The sequence below is a fragment of the Nuphar pumila genome, chromosome 13 (assembly GCF_984573655.1).
Source record: "Nuphar pumila chromosome 13, dmNupPumi1.hap1.1, whole genome shotgun sequence".
NCBI lineage: Eukaryota > Viridiplantae > Streptophyta > Magnoliopsida > Nymphaeales > Nymphaeaceae > Nuphar > Nuphar pumila.
Genome location: NC_143261.1, coordinates 21948563 through 21973589, shown reverse-complemented (window position 1 = coordinate 21973589; position 25027 = coordinate 21948563). Strand labels below are relative to the sequence as shown.

The 25027-nt window shown below is 41.4% G+C and overlaps 1 long non-coding RNA gene and 1 pseudogene across 1 annotated transcript; both read right to left on the bottom strand.

Moving 5' to 3' along the window:
• Positions 1–627: 627 nt before the first annotated feature.
• Positions 628–11549, bottom strand: LOC149818064 (uncharacterized). The gene is made up of 3 exons (XR_016427459.1): positions 11194–11549; positions 9879–10007; positions 628–746 (listed from the first exon to the last, which is right to left on the bottom strand). It is a non-coding gene; the product is annotated as an uncharacterized LOC149818064 (long non-coding RNA).
• LOC149818065 (U6atac minor spliceosomal RNA) lies at positions 11317–11391 on the bottom strand (annotated as a pseudogene).
• Positions 11550–25027: the final 13478 nt, after the last annotated feature.

Genomic DNA, 25027 nt, shown 5'->3' with positions numbered 1-25027 from the left:
TCTCAATGGTATAGTTGTATAACTGGTAGGGGTCTGCCTAACCCCAGCTTTTTCTATCTAAAAAAACTTATATAGCATTTGATTTTTTAGATGACAACTTATATATAGGGCTTGGTTTTTTCAGGTGAGAACTTACAAAAGTGGTTGTGATTAAGGCTTTTAATTTTTCAGGCGAACTCGTTAAGAAAAAATTTAACCATTTTATAACTTTTTCAAATCCAAAATTTTGAGAAAAATATAAAACTTTTTATTTATTATAAAAATTCGCATGATTTTCGAAAATAATATGCCACCAAGTTTGTCTATGATCACATTTCAACTGTTCCAAATACTAGACGACTCACGTGAGCGTAAGTGCGAGTATATATTAGCCTCTCAGTATTAGATTCGGTACAGAATCATCCATAAACACAACTCGATTGGGGTTATTACTATAAGAATTTTCACATGAAAAAAAAATGCGAAAGACGAAATTTAATTAAAATTTAAAACAATTGAGTAGTTACGTAAGAATTTAAAGTTTCCAAACCATGATTATAACCATAGCAGAAATGAAAGATCGAAATTCAGAAATCTTATCATTCTAAAATATTACAATTCTTGAAATGTAAAGATCCAGACAAAAGTTAAATTGTTATAAATTTATAACCCTCAAAAATTACCCGGGTCCTCTAGGAATCGTAATAAGAGTGGAGCTTTAAGCCTCGCATCAACTCATGCTTTGCTTCAATCCTCCACGAGGTTATCTGTAATATTAAAGGGCATCAATCACATGCTCATAGAAAACCCAAAACTAAACTTGCAGAATACAAATCAAGTTGTAATGGTACAATCAAAGTGTAATTTTCATCATTTAAAAAATGAGAGTCAAGAGAATCTACATCAAAACATGCACAAGATATTCAATTACATTTATCATCATTCATTCCATAGCATTCATAATTGCGTAAATTGTATGCATGAAACTCAAACTTATATTCATTTTCATTCATGACATTCAACATTACAATCATTCATAACCATGACAAGTATTCACATAAATTAATAAGAAATCACAATTTCTAGCATGCTTCGAAGTGAAGTAAAATGCAACAATTCATGATAACATAAACACTTTCTTTATCCTCAAAAGAAGCATGCTCATGTCCAACTCATGACTAAGACATGCATTATCTAAATTATAAATTCACATGTTATTTCTCAAAATATTTATGCACTTTGCATTCATATATATATATATATATATATATATATATATATATATATAAAATAGGCTCTGATTCGAACTTTTTTGTGTGTCTCACACACACAAACACCTCACGTGCAACAACCAAGCTCATGGCTTGCATCAACAGGTCAAATCAATGAACATGCTTTTTTCATTCACATGTAACAAATCATATGCAATAATCATGTAAACCTTATTAGTCTCTACATGTTCACATTTATATGTTGATGCATATGATAACAATGATTCTAAAAAATCTAATTGATTATTTCTCTTGTTTATTCAGACCCATCTGGTACAAAAGAGGGTGTAGATATCCAAAAATAACCATAAGAGTATTTATTATTTTATGTATTTTATTTGCCCCTCCTATGGCTTAGTTGGTTCTTTTCTTAGCGATTCAACCCTACAATACAGCGGTTGGGATAATGGATACATGGTACCAGGTTTTGGCCTACGCTAAAACAAAATTGTTGGCGAACAAATTAAGCATTACTGCAGAGCAGGATGGACCCAGATCCATACAGCCTGACCCAAGCAGTGGACCGGATTTGCACCATGGAATTGGGGATCAGACCCAAGTAGTGGATCTGATCCAGGTTCCCATACCGAGATGCGGAGAAGAGGTCCCTCAACGTACCTACTCCAGAGGAGCACAAAGAGTATAAGCTGGGACACCCCAAATCCAACAGCACTCAGGAGTTGTCTCGGGTCCGGGACAGGACCTGAGACCCGGATCCAGCTAAAGCCTTTAAAAGACCCTCCTAGGGTTGCATGCAAGATAGAGAAGATTGAAGAATAGCAACGGCCTTAATTTTTTTGTCTGAATTATTTTCTTTCGATCGTTTTCCCCTTTTCTTCTTTATTCCTTTTCGTTGTTTGTTTCTTTTCATTTACATTTGTTCCATTGTTCATTGAAGTTTATATTGAAATAAAAATCAAGCCCCATCGTTTACGGTGGGCATTCTTATTCTTTTCTGCACAACACACGATCGTGAGGGTCGTGCCTTCATCAGTCAACGTCAAGAACGCAGAAGCCTATCCTCCATGCTGCATCAAGGTGGTATCAGAGCCCAGCATTTCCTCCTTCATCAGCGACATGGTTCAAGAGGCGAGGAGCGATCCGACGAGTGAAAAAAAGCGAGAGGAAGCCGACAACGAAGATCTGATGTTACGGATGATGAAAATGATGACAAAAATGCAAGAAAACATGTTATGAGTCAGCAGGGACGTGACCAGCATGTCAGAATGCCTAGATGGGGTCGAAAATCAGATTGTGGCCATCAAGTCGATCGGGGAGGCGCACACGTCGTCAATGCTGAACGCGGGATCGAGTGACGGCGCCGACCATCAAGCACAAGTTGTCGCAGCCGACCCAGGCCAGTCGGCCTATGGTGATCGCGCCACTACCCCGAACCCGGTACCCCCTTTCCACCCCGATCCGATAGCAGTTGGCACCCTCCAGGTGAACCCGAGACTCCTGGCTGGAACCTCCACAGTACTCGGGTGTGCCCCAGCCCAAGCTGTGATTCCCTGTGGGCTTGCCGCAGGCCAAGCCTGGTCTGCAGGACCCCAGCAGCACGCTAGGCCCTACTGCAGGCGTGCATCAGCCCGACCCGGGAAGGAGCTTGTCCTTCCACCTGATCCCGCACGTGGAGGCCCTATGGCAGCAAACCTGCGGGCGAGAGCAAGGGGACCCGTGTGGATGGGTCCGAGCCTGAGAGGGTCCAAACCAAAATACTTTTCCACGGGACCCAGACCTGGGTCTCGGGGACCATTCTTTGGGTCCCCGGGAGCGGGTCCGAGTTTCGAACCCCCTTACCCGACCTACCCAGTTGGGTTTGGTTCGCGGTTCGCCCTGAATCAGACCCATCCCTTTAGTTTTGACCCACAAAATGGATCCAATGTCGACCCAAATTTGTATTGTACCCGGACGAAGCTCTAGTTTGAATTTGAGCTGGGTCAAAACCAGACCCATTTTGTTGTGGATCAATGATCGTGTTCGACCCAAGCCTTTTCACACCACAACTCGATCCAGGGTCCTACCCATCCCATTCTGGGTCTGACAAGTAGCTTAGGACTAGACCCGATCCATATCCAATCGGGAAAATCATACCAATATTATACCAACCAGACCCAATACCCGCACCAGAACCAACCCATTAACCCATCCCCAATCTAAAACCCAATACCATACCCGACCCAACACCACTATCCTAGCCCGACCCATAACCCAAACTCGTATTATCCCATTCCTACCCACCTAGAGCCTGAAACCCGACCAGCCTTTCCACCTATAGCAGGACCACCTGTCATACCGGTGCCACAACGCCGGCCACAGATGGGTCTCACTCATGAGCGAGCCAGACATAGACAAATTCATATACAAATTCAACAGGGACAGACACGACCAGGGCGTCGACCACAAGTTGTCGGAGTTTATCAGCATCAGTTACCAGGAGGGCAGTATCGTGGCGAAGGAGATCAGGTCGTGATGGATGATGATGCCTTCTGGAATGAGTACCCCGCAAGCATGGTGGAGGCCCGTCAATAGAGAGCACCAGAGCACCCCTCCACATACAAGGTGAAGCTGGATTTTCCAGAGTTCGCAAGTCGGTTCGATGTGGAGCAGTTCTTCGACTGGTCTTATGATGTCCAGTTTTTCTTCGACTACCACACTATCGCTGAGCACCGTCATGTCTCCCTAACGTCTACTCGGTTGAGAGGCCTAGCACAGACATGGTGAGTTGAGCTGCAGAGGTCGAGGGAGCGACATGGGCTAGAGCGCGTACAGACTTGGGAGGAGATGCAGTGGTTAATGCAGTCTAAGTTCGTATCATCAAATCACGCTGAGAGAGCCTACAAGGAGTACATTGCCTTGCGTCAAGGCACCCGAACTGTGGCGGAGTACACTGCTGAGTTCCATCGTCTTTCCTTACGAGTGCAGATCGAGGAGACCGCCCGCCAACAGGTCACGAGGTATGTTTCTGGTCTTTGTCCTGCTATCTCTGATGATTTCAGTTGCATCATAGTCGAGACATTAGATCAAGCAAGCAGTTACGCCATGAATGTTGAGGAAAAGTTGAAAAGGAGGCAGGAATATAGGACCTCCCATAGTGAACAGTCCAGTCGACCCAAGTCGAGTTTCCCAACCAGGGGATCAAGCTTCCCTAGGAAGGAAGACCCAAAGTCCACCCCTAGAGTTGACCCTAGCAAACCTGACCAGTCCGGGATATCATACCACACCAGATCCAAAGTCAAGCCCAGTGAGTCTACCATTCGTTGTTTTAGGTGTTAGGAGTTAGGTCATGTTGCGTCCAAGTGCCCCATCGTGAGCAAGAATACCCATTTCGTAAAGGGCATTGTTGAGTCAGCGTTCGATAGTGAGAGCGAGAGTGAGTCGTTTGTTGAGGGAGATGACGAGAGGGAAGTCGTAGAGTTGGACGACAAAGTAAAAAATGTGTTGTCCATCCGTCATGTTTTGACCACACCCCGAGAGTCAGCCATGGCAAAATGGTTGCAGAACAACATGTTTAGAACACGGTGCAACTGTGAGGGACATGCATGTGATGTTATTATCAACACTGGTGCGAGTGAGAATATGGTGTCTGAGAATGTTGTGTCCACCTTGAACTTGAAATCGGAGAAATTGTCCCAACCATACAAGATGGCATGGTTTAAGAAAGAAAACGAAAATTTCCATCACCCAGTGTTGTTTAGTTTGGTTCTCCATGGAGGAGCATTACCACGATGCGGTGTGGTGTTATGTAGCCCCTTTGAGTGTGTGTCACATTCTTTTAGGTCATCTCTGGCAGTTTGATCGCAAGACAATTCACGATGGCCGCAAGAACACATACTCTTTTATTTTTAAGGGTCATAAAATAGTCCTTCTCCCTATCAAGGAGACCGATTTTCTCACTATGGATAAGCCTGAGCGAGTTTTCAGGCTCGCGGGCCTCTTACCAGTCTTTCTTGAGCCATTGTCGAGAATATGATTATTGTTATGCCCTGGTGGCTAAATCGTTGATGAGTACATCCTTGTCAGTTCCTGCAGATATCGCCCACCCTTGTTGAGGAGTTTCACGACATTATGCCAAATGACCAGCCTGATGGTCTTCGATGAGGGTGGTCCAGCACACCATTGATTTTGTCTTGGGATCGAGCCTCCTTAACTTTCCCGCATATCGCATGAACCCATCCGAACACGCAGATTTGTTGAGACAGGTTCAGGAGCTACTGCAAAAGGGTTTTATTCGTGAGAGTGTGAGCCCTTGCGCAGTACTCGCCCTGCTCACCCCTAAGAAAGATGGGTCCATGCCCATGTGCGTTGATAGTCAAGCGATCAATCAGATCACTGTCAAATACCGTTTTTCCATTCCTCGTTTGGACGATATGTTTGACATATTGGTTGGTGCCTCTATTTTCTCCAAAATTAATTTAAGAAGTGGGTACCACCAAATCCGTATCCAGGATGGGGATGAGTGAAAGACGACATTCAAGACACGTGATGGATTGTATGAGTGGTCAGTCATACCATTTGAGTTATCAAATGCCCTGAGTACTTTCATGAATATGATGACCCAAGTGTTGTGTCCTTGTATAGGAAAGTTTTTCGTTGTGTACTTTGATGATATTTTGATTTATAGCTCATCTTTGTCTGATCATTTGAGTCACCTGTGTCAGGTCTTAGAGATTTTAAGGAGAGAAAAATTGTATGTCAATGCCAAAAAGTGTGAGTTTATGACGTCAAGTGTCGTGTTCTTAGGTTTTATTGTGTCATCTGATGGAGTTAAGGCAGATCCCGCGAAAGTCCGTGCGATCGTAGATTGGCCTACCCCAAAGACTATTGGAGAGATCTGTAGTTTCCGCGGGTTAACCGCTTTTTACCGAAATTTTGTGAGAAACTTCAGCACTCACATGACCCCCATCACGGAGTGCCTAAAGGGTACTAGTTTCCATTGGACGCCTGCTGCGGGAAAGGCTTTTACGCTCATCAAAGAGAAAATGACTAGTGCCCCTATCTTAGCCCTTCCTGATTTTACCGCAATCTTTGAGGTTGAGTGTGATGCCTCAAAAGTGGGAATTGGTGCAGTCCTAAGTCAGAAACGCAGACCCATTGCTTTCTTTAGTGAGAAGCTGACTCAAGCCAAGTGCAAATATTTCACTTATGACGTTGAGTTTTATGTCGTGGTACAAGCCCTTCGTTATTTGAAGCATTATCTTATTTATAAGGAGTTTGTCTTATACATGGATCATGAGGCATTGAAGTATCTGAATAGTCAAAAGAAGTTGAGTGCTCGTCATGCCAAGTGGGCCAGTCTCTTGCAAGAATACACTTTCATGATTCACCATCAATCTGATACTCTGAACAAGGTAGCTGACGCTCTTAGCAGAAAGAACAACCTTCTGATGACTATGTCAGTGCAGGTCATTGGGTTCGAATAGTGCAAGGAGTTGTACCTGACGAACCCTGATTTCCAGCAAGTCTGGGAAGGGTGCCTCTCCTCTGATCGCACAGTCGACCGACAATTTAGTATACATAATGCTTACCTCTTTCGCGGTAACAAGCTATGTGTGCCTGATTTCTCTCTGATACTTCAGTTGATTTTCGAGTTACATGAAGGGAAACTAGCTGGGCATTTTGGACATGATAAGACGTTCACTCTGTTAGATGAACGCTGCTTTTGGCCCAAAATGCACAAAGATGTCAAGTTTATTCAAAGTTGTAGAGTGTGTCAAGTGTCTAAGGGTCATCGTCAAAATAGTGGTTTGTATACTCTGTTACCCATCCCTGAGCGTCCCTAGGAGCATGTGTCCATGCATTTTATTGTGGGTCTTCCCAAAACCCCGCGTTATTTTGATTCAATTTTAGTCGTTATTGACCGGTTTTCAAAAATGGTTATTTTTGTCCTGTGTAAGCGAACCACTAATGCCTCGCTAATAGCTTCCTATTATTTCAAGGACGTGGCCCGTTTTTATGGTTTACCTCACACGATCACTTCAGATCGTGACACATGTTTTATGAGCTATTTTTGGAAATCGTTATGGGCCTTATTGAAGACCAAGCTTCAGTTCAGTAGTGCTTACCAACCTCAAACAGATGGCCAAACCGAAGTTGTCAACTGCACCTTAGGGAACCTGTTACGAAGTTTAGTAGGGGAGAATGTCAAAACATGGGACCTAGTACTGCCCCAAGCCGTGTTCGCATATAACAGCTTCATCAACCGGTCTACAGGCAAATCTCCTTTCCAAGTGGTTTATGGTCGATCACCCACCCATGTAGTAGACCTAGCACCTGTGTCCAGTCTCCCAGCCCTAGACGCATTTGATGCCATCGAGTACATGCGTGATATCCACAGACAGGTCTGAGCCAAACTTGTTGAAAGCGACGAAGCCTACAAAGCTTTCGTGAACCAAGGTCGTCGTGATGTCCAGTTTCAAGTCGGTCAGTCAATATGGGTTTACCTGCGTCCCGAGCGTTTTCCAGTAGGTACCTATGGCAAGTTGAGTTCTAAGAAGTATGGTCCTTTCAAGATTCTTAAGCGGTTGGGTCATAATGCCTACCTCCTTGAACTACCCGAAGATTGATACATTTCACCTATATTCAATGTGTCTGATCTATATGCTTACTGTGGAAACAACAAGTCGTCAGAGCCGACTTCTGCCCAACCAGGGGGGAATGAAGCAGAGCAGGATGGACTCGGATCCATACAGCCTGACCCAGGTAGTGGACTGAATTTGCACCATGGGATTGGGGATCGGACCCAAGTAGTGGATCTGATCCAGGTTCCTGTACCGAGATGCGCAGAAGAGGTCCCTCTGCGTACCTACTCCAGATGAGTACAGAGAGTACAGACCGGGATGCCCCAGATCCAGCAGTACTCAGGAGTTGTCTCGGGTCCAAGACCAGACCCAAGACTCGGATCCAGCAGAAGCCTTTAAAAGACCCTCCTAGGGTTGCGTGCAAGATAGATAATATTAAAGAATAACAACAACCTTCATTTTTTTCTGAATTGTTTTCTTCTAGCCTTTTTCCCTTTTCTTCTTTATTCCTTTTCATTGTTTGTTTCTTTTCATTTACATTTGTTTCATTGTTCATTGAAGTTTATATTGAAATAAAAATCAAGCCCCATCGTTTACGGTGGGCATTCTTATTCTTTTCTGCACAACGCATGACCGTGAGGGTCGTGCCTTCATCAACCGACGTCAAGAACGCAGAAGCCTATCCTCCACGTTGCATCAGGCATGCATCCCTAACTCTGCAAAGTTGTGGGACTACCACATAAAACTCAATGGTAGACTTGTCCCCTAACCTCCATGGGACGGGGACAAGAGGTGCCTTCAGCCCTTGAAAACTCAATATATCCCACGAAGCTTGTACTGCCCTTCTCTCTCCCAAGAGGATAAGTGATCGAGACAGACCCAACCACCTCACAGAGCCCAGCTTCATCGGCGTCTCAAATAGACCCATGGTCCAGGGTTATCTTTATTATTAAGTCAGACGTCAAAGCCAAAGTATTATTATCTCACAGGATAACTCTTTATGCCCTCATGCATGATGTCAACAATTTATGCCTTCTCGCATGACTAAAATAGTCTATACCATATGCAAGACTTAATCTTATATGTTCTCATGCATGTACATGACATAATCATTTTCACTTTCATGCATAATCCTATCATGTCATGATTTATTCTACACATGTATTCATTTCTAACATACTTTCATGTATGATTCAAATTCAACATTCTTTATGCCTGATTCTCCCACATGTATTACTAGGCATGAACATGTCATAGATGATTCACAATTTTTATGCATAATACATGTTACATCATAATTAATACACGAATATGATATGCACTAACACGCATTCGTATTCACGTGCATGATACATTCATTTTAAGATATGCACTCATAATACATGTTTCATATACATGATATGTTTCACTTAATTATTAATTCACACAAACATTCAATATGATCATGTCAAACACATCAATTTATGCAATCATACATTTTATGCAATGCATACTCAAACATGTACCTACAACAAACACACTTTATATCTCGTTATCTACAATCATAACGAGCATGATCTCTAAACTACAAAAAATAAGATCACTTCTATTATGATACATTCAAACCATGTTCAATATGATCCCCGAACTACAATCACAACAGACATAGATATCCACAACAAAGTGAGTGTGTGAGCAAGAAAGTGTTGCATACAATAAAATAAATATAGTGTGTGATACATTTGCACCACCTACTTACCATGAGTATTTACCCGATTTGCAATTTTTTTATATTGCATTCATTGTGCATGACATTTGTAACCGTAAGCGATACTTAGCAGTAAGTATCATATATCCTCTTTTTTTTTACCTGTCAATCAACAATCACAATGCAATATACATGTAACTCTAAGTATTTTCTACTATTACAACTAAACTACTGATTTAATCTAAGTACATTCAAATTTTAAACATAAACTTAGCTACGCAATAATTCATACTCGACATAGTACTGAAATACATTAGATTGCTATCAAATAATAAGAATTTACATTCTATAAATTTAGTTTAGGAATCCTACCTTTGTGATGCGATAAAAAGTAGCAAAACTCAAAAACCAAGAAGTCACCTGAAAAACTGCAACCAGTTTGTCGTGCAGGCAAAACACCAACACTTGGTGTGCGACACACAGCACCCAGTGAAAAACTCCAAAATGGATTAGCTAGTCATCCTCTCACAATGAAAGAGCTCTACAGTGCTGCACAAACAATGATAAATTTTATCGAAATACGCTTTCGCACACGAGCGACAAAAATCAAAATGTAAATCGGTAACCCGATTGGCGAAAACCGCAAAGTAACAAACTAACAAGAAATCATTTGATACAGAGACTAAAGGATCCTCAATCCATTCAGTTCCACTGGAAGAGCTCTTATTATTTTGTGTGTCCTCTTCCTTTAGATGACAAAATAACAAGACAGGACAACATGAGAGACACAAGAGGCACAGACTGCTATACCACACTACCAAAGTTCAAATGGTACAGAGGTCCATAAAATTAAGTGGCCCAAGGAGGTAGTTGAACCCCTATGTAGCATTGTTTATGTTTCTAAAAGAATCACATGATCTTCAAAAAGGTATGTTTGGCATTTCTCTTAACCATTAAATGGAACAATTTCTAGTTGAACACTTGACAAAATTCCTCAATCAATTTGATAAATCAAGAATTGTACAGATAAATCATACATCATACAAATTAAAAAGAGCAACAAAGTTTTCACTGCTTTACAGAATAAATACTCCATATAGACAGCAAAACAAAAAAAGTAGGAGATGATGGTAAACAATGGCTGAAGTAAAGAAGTCTCGACAGTCAAGCAGAAAACAAACACCTCCATAAAATTGTCCACGAGCTCCACACACTATAGGATCAAACAATGCAGCTGCGGAAAACCAAAAATACAAGAGAGAGTTGACTCTGCCTAATACATCAGATATCTGATCAAGATGCTAAACCAACATTTTTTAGCAAAAACGCACTCGATTGAAGCCCTAGAACGACAAGTTCCACCCCTATTACCAAAATAAAAACCTAAAAATCACCATCCGATCCTCTTTCATTATCCAAGTGATCGATCATCCAACATCAAACTTGAAACCACGCGAGATCAAACCGAACCTGGTAACCATGGTGGGTAAGGGGAGGGATGGATGATTTTGACCAAGGGTTTTACCCAAAGGAGAGCTTTCCACATTTACTAGATGGCCCAGAAGTAGATGTTCTAAGTTACATGTCACTGTAACATTCTGTTTAGGGTCCAAATTTAGGGGAACACGAATCGGACATGTTGACACGACTCTGAAAACATAGAAGCAAACTGCGAAAAGCAAAAACAATGGGAATCGACAGAAAAAACCCACTAGAAAGTGAAAACAATGCCTACCTCACCCGCAAATGGAGGGCATGAATGACTGCAACATTTTCCCCAAATTAGAGATGGTTGCAACGATTCCTTCCAAGGTGCGTCGGCTACAAGAAATCGAGAAGAGAAGACAGACTCGGAGAGAGAAAATAGGAAGCCTGACGGCTGATCCCGTTCCTGTCAAGGGAGGTGCCAACCGTCTCTCCTTTCAACAAACATAGAGGCTCAGACAGGGTGGCATTAATGGTTCGTGCCCAAAGGGTAACTGAGGAGGTCACCGGAGTGTCGGCCTCCGATCGTCGCCCGAGTAGGAGGAAGCGAAGAAGGAGAAAGGAGGGGGAAGAAGGAAGTGAAGGGTGTGTCGGCTGGGGTTGGGGGAAAAAGGGAGAAGATAAGACGAAGAGAAGGGGGAGGGTCGGGTGCTCTAATGGCCTCGCCCATCACTTTTTGCGAGAATTTAGTTGGGTCCGAATCGGGCCCGATTTGGGTCTGGTTCTGTCCCAAACTCAGGTTTATATTATGATTATGTGCAATAAATGTTTTAAAATGCTGGTTTGCTAAAGGTTTTATTATTTTTTATCAAATTAGCAAATTGAATTTCTTTTGAGTATTCTTGCAAAACTAGTTAAATTTTTAAAAAGAAGTCTTTTGAAATATCAGAAAATTTTATAAACTTTTTTTAAAAAAATATTTTAAAAACCTAATTAGACATAAATACTCATTATAAAAATGATTGTTAGAGCTAGAGGGGGCATTTTTCTCTCTAGCCTTCCGTGCCCCTCTCTCTCTCTCCTCTCTACCTCTTCTTCTTCCCCTTGTTCTCTTCTCAACCGGTCGCTTACTATATTCTTCCTTTTTCTTCTTATTATTCACTCTTTCTTCTAAACCTTGTCGTCGTCGGTTCTTTTTGCCCTTATCGTCGGAGAGAGAGCATAGGTTTGTATGATTGCAACAGAAAGACCACTCTTTTCCTCAATTCCTTCGTCAGAAACAGATCGAAAGGTATATTTCTTCTCTCCCATCTCTTCGTCGTTTCGTAGTTTGTCTTTGCATGAATTTTTTCATATCATTGCATATTCGTTGCATATTCATTGCATATAAATTAAAAAATTTTATTGTCGGGTTTCTGCTTTGTGTTTGCATTAAGTAAGAGTTGATTTCATACAGCATATGGTTATTTTCCTTAGTAGTGTTATTTCAATTAGGTTTTTGAATTTCTGAATTTTCTGGATTCTTGTATATTAGATTAGGTATAAGTAGCAGAGTTGATTCCACACAGCATATGGTTATTTTCCTTAGTAGTGTTATTTCAATTAGGTTTGTAGATTTCTGAATTTTCTTAATTCTTGTATATTAGATTAGGTATAAGTAGCATATATAGTTTTTATTCTGAATTTTTGTTTAATCTAATATTTAGCTTGTCTTTGTTTTAGTTCTCTATAGGAAACACAACTTGAAATTATTTTTTTCTTTGGGGCAGACCAGGCATTTGAGCCGATCACGTTGCTCTCAGCAATACCGAAGCAGGTTATATGTCCCCCCCCGAACAGGGCAGTTAGCTACATCTCATGATCGGGGGTCCCAAAGAGCACCACGTATGTAAGCATGTGCGTCTCGTATCCCCATGTTTGTCAGCATTAATTAGCGTTGGAGTTTGATGCGATTGCAAAGACTTAAGTACCCTCTCCTCCATTGGTGCAAAAAAAAATGACGGTTCTTGAAAAGGAGTGGTTGTAAAGACTTAAGTGCCCCGAAGATGATTATTTAAGACCCAGTCTCTGCACTGCAGGATTATCCGAGAAAGAAATCTCCCCTGTAGGAGGCCATGAACATCAACCCTCTTACTCTCTCTCTCTCTCCCTTCTATTTCTGCTTCTGTGCACATCCATTAGAAGATCATACATTGCTCCATCAAGCACCGACTGACCTGCACATTGACTGTTGTGGAGCCTGATTCAAAGTTTTTACCCTTACAAGAGGAGGGTTTGGGGGCTCATCCCAACGTGGGTAGCATCATTCAACTTGAAGAGTTGTGGAGTCTGATTTAGAGTTTTTACCCTTACAGAAAGGGGGGTCTGAGAGCTCCTCCCAGTGTGGGTAGCATCATTCAACTTGAAGAGTTATGGAGTCTGATTCAGAGCTTTTACCTTTACAGAAGGGGGTCTGAGGGCTCCTCCCAGCGTGTTCATGGCCTTTTGCCCTTACAGGAGGGGGGTCCGGGGGCTCATCAACCCTCTAACTCTCTCTCTCTCCCTTCTATTTCTGCTTCTGTGCACATCCATCAGAAGATCCTACATTGCTCCATCAAGCACCGACTGACCTGCACATTGACTGTTGTGGGTCCTTACTGATGAGCTGTCTCTAAATTTATTCGACTCTGGGTCCTTACTGCACTTGAAGTTGAGTCGTTGTATTTTTTGTTATTCGGTGGGTGGTGAGGCCCTCCTCTACTCTCTCAAGACTCTTAGCTTGGGCAATCTTTCTTTTGATGATTGTGGTTGTAATCATCAAAAGAAAGATTGCCCAAGCTAAGAGTCTTGAGAGAGTAGAGGAGGGTCTCACCACCCACCGAATAACAAAAAATACAACGACTCAACTTCAAGTGCAGTAAGGACCCAGAGTCGAATAAATTTAGAGGCAGCTCATCAGTAAGGACCCACAACAGTCAATGTGCAGGTCAGTCGGTGCTTGATGGAGCAATGTAGGATCTTCTGATGGATGTGCACAGAAGCAGAAATAGAAGGGAGAGAGGGAGAGTTAGAGGGTTAAGATTCCACCAGTAAGATCCGTAGTCCTTCTTGCTGCTAACTCTTTACATTTGCAGGTTGTTTCTTCAAATGATTATAATAATGACAAATATGCGAAGGAGTTCAGTATCAGTGTTTCTAATGCGCTTGCTACTTGTCCTGATCGGGTTTTGCCAACTCCTCATGTGAGTTGATCATATGTAATGAACAAAACAATAAATTACATATGATCAACTCACATGAGGAGTTGGCAAAACCCGAGCAGGACAAGTAGCAAGCGCATTAGAAACACTGATACTGAACTCCTTCGCATATTTGTCATTATTATAATCATTTGAAGAAACAACCTGCAAATCTAAAGAGTTAGCAGCAAGAAGGACTACGGATCTTACTGGTGGAATCTCAGTAATCCAATTGAGATGAGCATGAGGGCCAGATTCTGCTTACTGAGAAGCACTTAAGCAGCAAGCAACAAACACAAACAATCAAAGCAAGAAAGAGATGCTTCAAACATTGCAATCAAAACAGATTCAACTAAAGCTGACATTATGATAAATAACCTTTGAAATGTTGTTTTGCCTATCAGTGGGACGTTGACATGTTGCTCTGAGCATAGCTGTTTGGAAGGGTGAAGCCCAACTGTTGCAGCCAATCGTTGGAGAGGTGGAAGAAGAAGAGGAGGTTGCGGCGTTTGAGACGTCGATGGAAATGCCACCCCTCGAAGCCGAAATCAAGTCCGGCAGGGCAGATTGGTCCAGAAATTGCAGGTTAGAAGGTTCAATGAGGCCGTTGCCCGGGCTGTCCGACTGGTTCCGGTGACTGGAACCCAAGTTCGGAGGAGGTTGGAACAAGGTTGGGATCTACGGGGCTTTGAAGGCATCCTTAGGGAACATAAAGTGCCAGGCCAATGTGATAAGGGCTCTGTTTGAAGCATGGTGCTGGGAGACCAACACCTTTGTGTTTCCGTGGGGAGAGATGACAATCACCTTGGAAGATTTGGCGATAATGGGACTCCCATTGCTTGGAGAGCTCGCTCGAGAGGACCCCAACAATTTCTAAAGCAACAGTGCAGAATCCGGCAAGGCTTGGGCAATCTTTCTTTTGATGATTGTGGTTGTAATGTATCGTTGAAGTTAAAATGGGGAATGAACTGACAATAGAAATCGCTGAAAATTTACAGAAATAAACTAGACTCAATAACAAAGACACCACTTTTTACGGATTTGGAATATGATCTCCGGTTAGGGAGATATGGCCCTGACAAGTTGGTCCTAATTCGGGTCGGGATTTACAGCGATTTACTTACTGAATAACACTATAAATCGCTATAGCGATTTGCGGAAGACACTACAAATCGCTATAGCGATTTGCGGAATTATTTACAGAGCCGGTACTGAGATCTCATGTTCGGGGGTTCCAAACCGCGCCACGTATAAGATGCAGACCGGCATGTATCCCCATGTGGGTCGCCATCATATTGCATCGTAATTTGGTGCCGCAGCAAAGACTCAAGTAACCTTTACCGCCATTCGCTTCCTCTTCCTCAGACGGACATAAATGCCCTCCTTCTAGAAAACTGAATCGTTGGTTCGTGAAAATGACAAAAACTGCCCTCCATCGATATCGCGGGAAAATGTTCCGCAGGTGGTTGTAATGTATCGTTGAAGTTAAAATGGGAAATGAAATGACAATAGATATCGCTGAAAATTTACAGAAATAAATGCCCTCCTTCTAGAAAACTGAATCGTCGGTTCCTCTTCCTCGGACGGACATAAATGCCCTCCTTCTAGAAAACTGAATCGTCGGTTCGTGAAAATGACAAAACTGCCCTCCATCGATATCGCGGGAAAACGTTCCGCAGAGTTTGCGTATGTAGCAAGTGTTATGTTGTATGATACAAATAGTTCAAAAAAATCCTTTTCCGCTCTAAGCACTCTACCGGAGATTCTTTGCTTTCATCTCGAGTTGCCAGAGCATCCTTTCCTTTTTACCAGAGCATCTGTTTCCGTCTTACGCGCAGTCGCAGCATCGTTGCCACCTTCTGTTGCGTATTAGTTGTTACTGTTGCTTACTCTACAGTTGGAATATCCAAATTCCCATCGTTTCGGTGAGTTTCGTGTAAGTTTTCTTTCTTCAATCTGAAGATTGGTTCTTATACAAGGATTTGTATTATGAACCCAAATATTCTGACGATTTCTAATGATGATGATCGTGTATTGTGTTGTGCAGGTTAGCAATGTCTGCGCCTCATCAGATTAGAGATACCCCGTCGTTCTATGGGTTGTCTATTAGAGAAGTGATCCGCCAGTCCCATCTATCTAAAGTTTTTGAAAGATACCAAAATATACTTAAGATTGAGAACGATGAAGACAGGGAAAAAGCCTTGAAATCGTATTTTGCGGAGGATTATCCATCAGATATCGAGGCTGCGGACCAAAGGAAGAACTCTGAAGAACGGAAGATGCAGAACAAGGATGACGAAGAGAAGGCAAAGGCAAGAAATATTGCTGAGAATTTGAGAAGAAGGCTGAGGATTTACGCACAGGCGAGGGAAAAGAGGAAGAAGAATGCGGAGGAGTGGGAAAGGGATGTTAGCAATATGATGGCGGAGGCTCATAGGAGAAACTTGGAGAGTAGAGCAATGCGGCAGAAGGAGGCGGAGGAGAGGCAAAGGCAAATGAATAAGGAGGAAGAGAAGGAACAGAATATTCCTCAGTTTGAGAAAGAAAAGGAAAGGCGAAGGAGGGAGTTGGAGTTCGAGGAAGCTAAGGAAATGCAAAGGCAGCAGAAGGAGAATGAGAAAAAGAAGGAAAGGCAACAGAAGGAGATGGAGGAGGAGGTAGAGAAGGAAAGAGAAAGGAAGAAGCAGGAGGAAGAATTGCAGGAAAGAAGGAAACAACAACTGCAAGAGAAAGAAAGGCGGCGAAAAGAGAAGGAGGAAGAAAAGGAAAGGGAAAGAAAGAAGCAGGTGGAAGAACTGCTGCAAAGAAGAAAACAAGAAATCGAGGAGAAAGAAAGGCGGCTGAAGGAGAAGGAGGAGGAAGAAAAGGAAAGAGAAAGGAAGAAGCAGGAGGAAGAGGCGAAAAGGGAGAGACAAAGGAAGCAGAAGGAGGAGGAGAAAAGGCAGAGAGAAAGGAAGGAGGAGATAAAGGAGAGAGAAAGGAAGGAGAAGGAGGAGGATGCGAAAAAGGAGAAAGAAAGGATGCAGGAGGAGAAAAGGGAGAGAGAAAGGAAGGAGAAGGAGGAGGAGAAAAGGCAGAGAGAAAGGAAGCAGAAGGAGGAGGAGGAGAAAAGGGAGAGAGAAAGGAAGGAGAAGGAGGAGGAGAAAAGGCAGAGAGAAAGTAAGCAGAAGGAGGAGGAGGAGAAAAGGGAGAGAGAAAAGAAGGAGAAGGAGGAGAAAAGGGAGAGAGAAAGGAAGCAGAAGGAGGAGGAGATAAAGGAGAGAGAAAGGAAGGAGAAGGAGGAGGATGCGAAAAAGGAGAGAGAAAGGATGCAGGAGGAGAAAAGGGAGAGAGAAAGGAAGGAGAAGGAGGAGGAGAAAAGGCAGAGAGAAAGGAAGCAGAAGGAGGAGGAGGAGAAAAGGCAGAGAGAAAGGAAGGAGAAAGAGGAGGAGGAGAAAAGGGAGAGAGAAAGAAAGCAGAAGGAGGAGGAGGACAAAAGGGAGAAAGAAAGGAAGGAGGAGGAGGAGGAGAAAAGGGAGAGAGAAAGGAAGGAGAAGGAGGAGGAGAAACGCGAAAGAGAAAGGAATCAGAAGGAGCAGGCGGAAAAGGAAAGAGAAAGGAAGCAGAAGGAGGAGGAGGAGAATAGGGACAGAGAAAGGAAGCAGAAGGAGGATGAGAAAAGGAAGGCGAGAGAAAGGAAGGCGAGAGAAAGGAAGGCGACGGTGGAGCCGGTAGAGATGGAGATTGAAAGCCAGTTCGAGGCAGTGGACCCACCAGAAAGTCCCAGGTTGGAGCGAGAACAGCAGAAAATAGCGACCAAGGTAAATATATCCGTCTTGTCTGCGAAGATTTAATAATATGTTTAGCGATTTTGGTATAGCGATTACTGTGTTAGGTATTGATATTTATAGCGATTACTGCGATAGTATGTCTGCAACCGATATTATTTATAGCGGTTAGTAGAATAGTATTTATAAGTACAAATGAAAGTAATTTATAATTTGTAGGAATAATATGTTATTTTGTGTTACAGGGAGGTCACAGGAGAAGTAGAGCACCAGGTGAAAAGCTCGGAGGTCGCTGTCAATGGCCTGTAGTTCTGTCTTGGTATGGTCAACTGAGTGCATATCAGAAGGACCGACTACGAAATATGCACTTCGGTGGCCTTTTGGACCAGCAATATTTTGAAACTTGCTGGAATACCATGACTCGCCTGGTAAATAAGTGGAATGATAAGACTAACACATTCCAGTTTGATTCTTTTGAGATCACCATGACTCTAGAAGATGTGGCGAGGATCACTGGCCTTAAGTGCGCTGGCAGTGCTGTCCTATTACGGCATTCAAACTATAACGCAAGGGAAAACTGCACTGCCCTTCTAGGAATGTCGATGGACGAATGGAGTCAATGTATTTCTGGTGGAAGCAATTCCACATCAATGAAGGTCTCAGTTTTCCGTAATAAATGGGAAGGCCACTCCGCTACTTGTGCATCTGAAACAGCTGACCAAGAGTTGCGCGGCTTCCTTCTATATTTTTTTGCTCTTACATTCTTTTCCGATTGTTCTGGTTCGAGAATAAGTTCCATGTGGCTGCAGTACCTGGCAGACTTAGACGAAGTCGACAACTATGCCTGGGGTGCCGCTATGCTCGCACACCTGTACACTCAACTCCACCGTGCGAGTAATGGTACGAAAACAGTTGGCGGATTTTGGCCATTTGTTCAGGTATTTGTTGATTACATACTTAGTATTTGTAGACAAATCTCATTGCAGTCTGTGGCGTTGCTAATAATATTTTTTTTGTTAGGCCTGGGCGTTGGAACATATTATCCCATTGCGTCCACGGTGTGACCCTCCGATTTGTGGTTTTCCAAAGATCGGTCGCTGGGCCAGAATAAACGTCGCAGTTTATAATGCTAAGTCCATTTTAGATGGGCTGCAATTAAACGAGGTAAACGTTCTAAAATTGTTTACAATCGCGTCAGCATTTACCATTGAGTATTATAAGTCGTTGTAATGTTCAACATTCTTAATTATACATCGTTGTAGGATTGTCTTCCGTAGTGCATATCGTTGTTTTCATATCATGCGTAAATAAATTTTAATATATTTGTCATTCGTTATTAAAAAGAATTACCAATGTACAGGTTTTGTGGAGACCTTATGGAGATGGGGAGGACGATGATGAAGACGTTGTTGCGGAGGCTGCCAGATTGTCTGGCCGCGATTTGTGGTTATTCTGCAATTTTGAAGCCGAGATGCAGCAAGGTAGTCGAGTTCTCCTACAATCTGGCTTGGGGCAGTCTATCCCAAATAAGCCTTTGGAGGTGAGAAGGAAGATGAATAATGGTGGGGGCAGGCACGTGAATTGGAGTGATCGGTACAGGGACGAATTATTTAATTGGAACTCAGGTGGTGTCTGTGTCGTACCGTATGATCATGAAGGACGACAATTTGATCCCTTATATTTCGAAAGCTATTGGGAACCAATGCGGCGAAATAGGAAGATTGAGAAAATTGTCAACCCATGCCTCCCAACTGTCCCTTCTCATGTTGTAGCCCAGCCTCTACAACCAAAACGTCGCCTCGATCAGGTTAATACGACTAGTCCATCAGTAATAAATCACGAGGAAGACCGAACTCTTGCTCCAAAAGAGAAGACTGTTTCTGCCGCAAGGTTCGAACTTATTGAGAGGGAGAATAAGAAATTAAGGACAGAAGTAAGCACTATGGGGACCCAATTGAATGCAGTGGTGGACATGATGACCAGTCTTCTTAGGCAAGGTTTCGCAACGTGGAGGCCACCCAGGATAGACGGTCCACCAATAAAAAGTGAGAGACAAGTCTATGAAATTTCATCAGATTCGTCCAGTGACTCGGAATAAATCCTAGATTTTATTTTTTATCACGCTATACATTTGTTGTAATTGTATAATGAGTTGCGGTAACGTGAAATTCTTTTACTTTTTAATTCTTTATTATTACATCTTTCCGACTTTGGGTCTCGGTAATAAATAAACTTTCCTCTATGGGAGGATTAGTAGGTTGATAAGAAGGATGGTTGTCTTCATCTATATTTTCTTTTTTACTAAACTAATTGAGTTCATCATCACTAAAAATATCATCATTTCTAGATAGTAACTTAAACAAGAAAGAGTAATCCATATTCTCTTTATGGGATTCATCCTTCTCAAAACCACTAACGTTATCTAAGAAAGTCACATTCCTAGAAACGTATAGTTTGTCGTTCTTAACATCATAGCATCTAAATCTTTTTTGAGTTTCAGAATATCCAAGAAATGCATTAGGAATGACTTTTGGTGAGAGTTTGTCATTTTTGTCGGTAAGGACAAAACATTTACATTCAAAGATTCTTAACCTATTTTAGTCGGGTTCCTTTTGGTATAAAATTTTAAAAGCTGAAGTTTTGTTTAGATTTTTTGAAGAAAAGTGATTTATAAGATAAACGGATGTAAGAGCCGCCTCGGCCCAAAAACTTTTTGAAATGTTTTGAGAAATGAGTAAAGTTCTAGTTGTTTCAATAATATACCTGTGTTTTCTTTCAGCTAGACTGTTTTGTTGTGATGTTTTTGGCCAAGATCTATGATGAACTATTCTATGGTTTTCAAGATAGTTTTTAAAACCATTTGAAAGATACTCTCCTCCGGAATCAACTCTAAAGATTTTTAAATTATCATTAAATTGATTTTTAATCATCATATGATATGTCTTAAACGATGCAAAGACTTCATGCTTATGTTTAAGGTATTATATCCAACAAAATCTTGAATAATCATAAAAAAAATAACATAGTAAGCTAATCCTCCCTTAGATACTACGGGTGTCTTCGCCTCGAAAGAATAGCGCACAAAGTATTGGCGAAGACAAATACAGCGATTGTTTGTCATCGCTGATTACAGCGATGCAAATAATCAATAGATAAGGAAAGGATTTGTTGCCATCGCTGGATACTTCGTGCTTTGAGTCGGAGAGCGATCTGTGGCATCGCAGCATAAATCCGAGTGCACAAGTTCAAAAGATTTGTTTGTAAACGTAGATCTTTGTTCAAAAGTCAAGCTTCTCATTTTTCCAAAAATGCAATGATTACAATTGAAATTACTATTACAGAGATCTTTGTCTTCGCAATCGCTGTATTTGTCTTTGCCTCGAAAGAATAACGCGCAAAGTATTGGCGAAGACAAATACAGCGATTGTTTGCCATCGCTGATTACAGCGATGCAAATTATCAATAGATAAGGAAAGGATTTGTTGCCATCGCTGGATACTTCGTGCTTTGAGTCGGAGAGCGATCTGTGGCATCGCAGCATAGTGATTTGTGGGTATTGTTCGAATGTCAAATCACACGTGGAAAATGTATTTTTTAATATTTAAAACTTAATGAGCGGCATGGAAAGACGTATTTTTGAATGCTTCGAACGCAAGCATTTAATTTGGCGGCGGTTATCAAAAAAAGGCGGCATGCGAAAAGCCGAACGCAAGGATTGTTCAAGTGTGCTGCGATGTGTGGCATTGCAGCGTAGGACTGTCAATCACTGTGCTGCGATGCCACAGATCGCTATTCAACAATAACCACAAATCGCCATACACCTACAGTGAACTTCTTTTCCAGCAAATCTTTCGCATTCCCGACACCTCCACTTGCCTTTTGAAATCTTTATTGTCAGTTCTCTATTTGAAAGCATTAGCTCACATATATGCATGATTGAATCACTATGAAGTTTTTTTGACAAACTTAGAACATATATATGCTTGATTAAATCACTATGAATTTTTTTTGACAACCTTAGAAGACATATATGCTTGATTGAATCACTATGATTTTTTTTTTACAACATTAGAACAAATATATGCAAGATTGAATCACTAGAATTTTTTTGACAACCGTAGAACACATATATGCATGATTCAATCACTATAATTTTTTTTTACAAACTTAGAACACATATATGCATAATTAAATCACTATAACATTTTTCTACAGCGGTAAAACACATATATGCATGATTGAATCACTATAATTTTTTTTTCAAAAGCTTAGAACATATTTATGCATGATTGAATCACTATTATTTTTTTTTTACAACCTCAGAACACATATATTCAATATTGAACCACTATGATATTTTTTTGACAGCCTTATAACACTTTTTTGCATGATTGAATCACTATGATTTTTTTTTATGAGAGCCTTAGAATACATATATGCAAGATTGAGTCACTATGAAATTTTTTTGGTAGCCTTAGAACACATATATGCATGATTGAATCACTATGATTTTTTTTCACAACCTTAGAACACATATATTTAATCACAAATATATGCATGATTCAATGTCTAAGATATTTTTTTTGACAGCAATAGAACACATATATGCATGAGTGAATCACTATAATGTTTTTTGACAAGCTTAGAACACATATATTCATGATTGAATCAATATAAAAAAATATTGACAGCGTTAGAACACATATATGCATGATTGAGTCACTATAAAATCATAGTGATTTTTTTTTGAGAGCCTTATAACACATATATGCTTCATTGCATCACTGTGATTTTTTTTGGGCAGCCTTAGAACATATGTATGCATGATTGAATTTTTTTTTATAGCCTTTGAAAAAATATATGCATGATTGGATCACTATGAATTTTTTTTGACAACCTTAGGAAACATATATGCATGATTGAATCACTATAATTTTTTGGACAACCTTACAACACATATATGAGTGATTGAATCACTATGAAGTTTTGTTGACAGCCTTAGAACATATATATGGCAGATTGAAATTTTTTTTACAGCCTTAGAACACATATATGCATGATTGAATCACTATGATTTTTTTTTGACAACCTTAGAACACATATATGCATGATTGAATCACCATGAAATTTTTTTATAGCATTATAACACATATATGCATGATTCAATCACTATAATTTTTTTTGGCAACCTTAGAACACATATATGCATGATTGAATCACTATAAAAAAAAATCACAATCTTAGAACACAAATATGCATGATTGTGTCACTATAAATTTTTTTTGACAGCCTTAAAACACATATATGTATGATTGAATAACTATATTTTTTTTACAAAAAAGCCGTAATTATATTTTTTTTAAACGCAATCAATTAATTAGCTTCGTGCTTTGAGTCGGAGAGCGATCTGTGGCATCGCAGCATAGTGATTTGTGGGTATTGTTCGAATGTCTAATCAAACGTGGAAAACGTATTCTTGAATATTTAAAACCTAATGAGCGGCATGGAAAGACGTATTTTTGAATACTTTGAACGAAAGCATTTAATTTGGCGCGGTTATCAAAAAAAGGCGGCATGCGAAAAACCGTATTTATATTTTTTTTAAACGCAATCAATTAATTAGCGGGCTATTTTCAACAAATGGCTGCACGTTAAAGGACTTTACCTTTGGACGGCGTTTCAATATCTCTGTTGCAAAGGTGCCATCGATATCTCCGTCCAGGCATGGCGCCGAAGAAGGGGACAATCGGAGCAGTACGACCAGCCATGGCGGACAAGAAGAGGACTAGTGGAGCAATACGACCCGGCACGACGCCAAAGACGATGGGAGCCCTACGACCGAGCACGGCGCCAACGGAGAGGACGATGGTAGCAAAACGACCAGGCGCCAGAGGAGTGGACGAGGGGAGAAAAACGACCAGGCACAGAGAAAACGGATAGGAGGATGGGAGCTAAACGACCAGGCACGTTGCCAATGGAGTGGACGATGGCAGCAAAATGGCCACGCACGGCTCTGAACAAGAAGACAACCACATCCACAGTACCAGGACTAGCGCTTAAGAGGTATATTCTTTGAAACGCCTGAGCAGTTTAGTAAACATTTGGCTTTTCATGTCGTATTTGGACTAGTGTTGTTTACTGTAGACAATAATTTCAATGTCCAATCCTGAATACCACGCTCATGGTGCACTCAGTGCAACATCCACAGTCTCGGGTGGGCGGCAACGCCCTGACGAGTTCGTAGATGACATCGAGCAGATGCAAGATGAATTTGCAGATGGGAACACTATCAGTAATTTTGTAAGTATTTGTCCACTATCAATTTCTAGGTCATCGGTTTGCATGTTCTGAAGTTCGTAACTTTGTGCAACCAGACAATGTATGATTTTGTCAATTACATTCAGAGCAACCCAACGAGCAATACAGTACGCATCATCAGCCTGTATTTCATGGTATGTCTGTGCCGCTGTTGTTCTGTTTGCTTTCATGACGTACTCACGTTTCTTGGTGGTTAAACCTTGCTATTTCGTGCAACAGATGTACGTTCGGCGGAAGCCATACGGCATAGGATTCGACGATGCACTACCTTGTTGGAACAGCGATGATAAGTGCATAGACATTTCGAAATTTGGAAAGGTAAGTGAACAAACCTCTTATCCAAGGTTTATTCGTAACATCCCCATCACGATAAGTCTCTGGAACGAAAAATGATTTTATCGATTCGCAGATTTTACTCCCTACACTCTGGCAACATCCAGACCATTGGGTCCTATACGAGATAAATTTTCAGCTAAAACAACTATGGTGCTACAACTCATTGGACTGCCACAGTGGCGTAGAACGCAATGCTATGCATTTGGTAAGCTTGTACCCAAAGGTGAAGTAGCTATTCGAGGTGGACCGGACTGTAATATATTATCCCTTTTTTACAGGCGGGATTCCTTAACGGGCAAATGGGTGTCGACATTGGTGAGTGGATGTTGCTCTGTGCTGACGATGCTCCGTTACAAAGTAATGGGGTCGATTGTGGCATATTCGTAATGAAGCATATTGAAGCAATATACAATGGAGAACAACCTTGTTTCCACGCTGTATGAGCTTCGTATCTGATGTTATTGGGTATTCCTGTTATATATTGGATTTCACATTACCTGTTTTG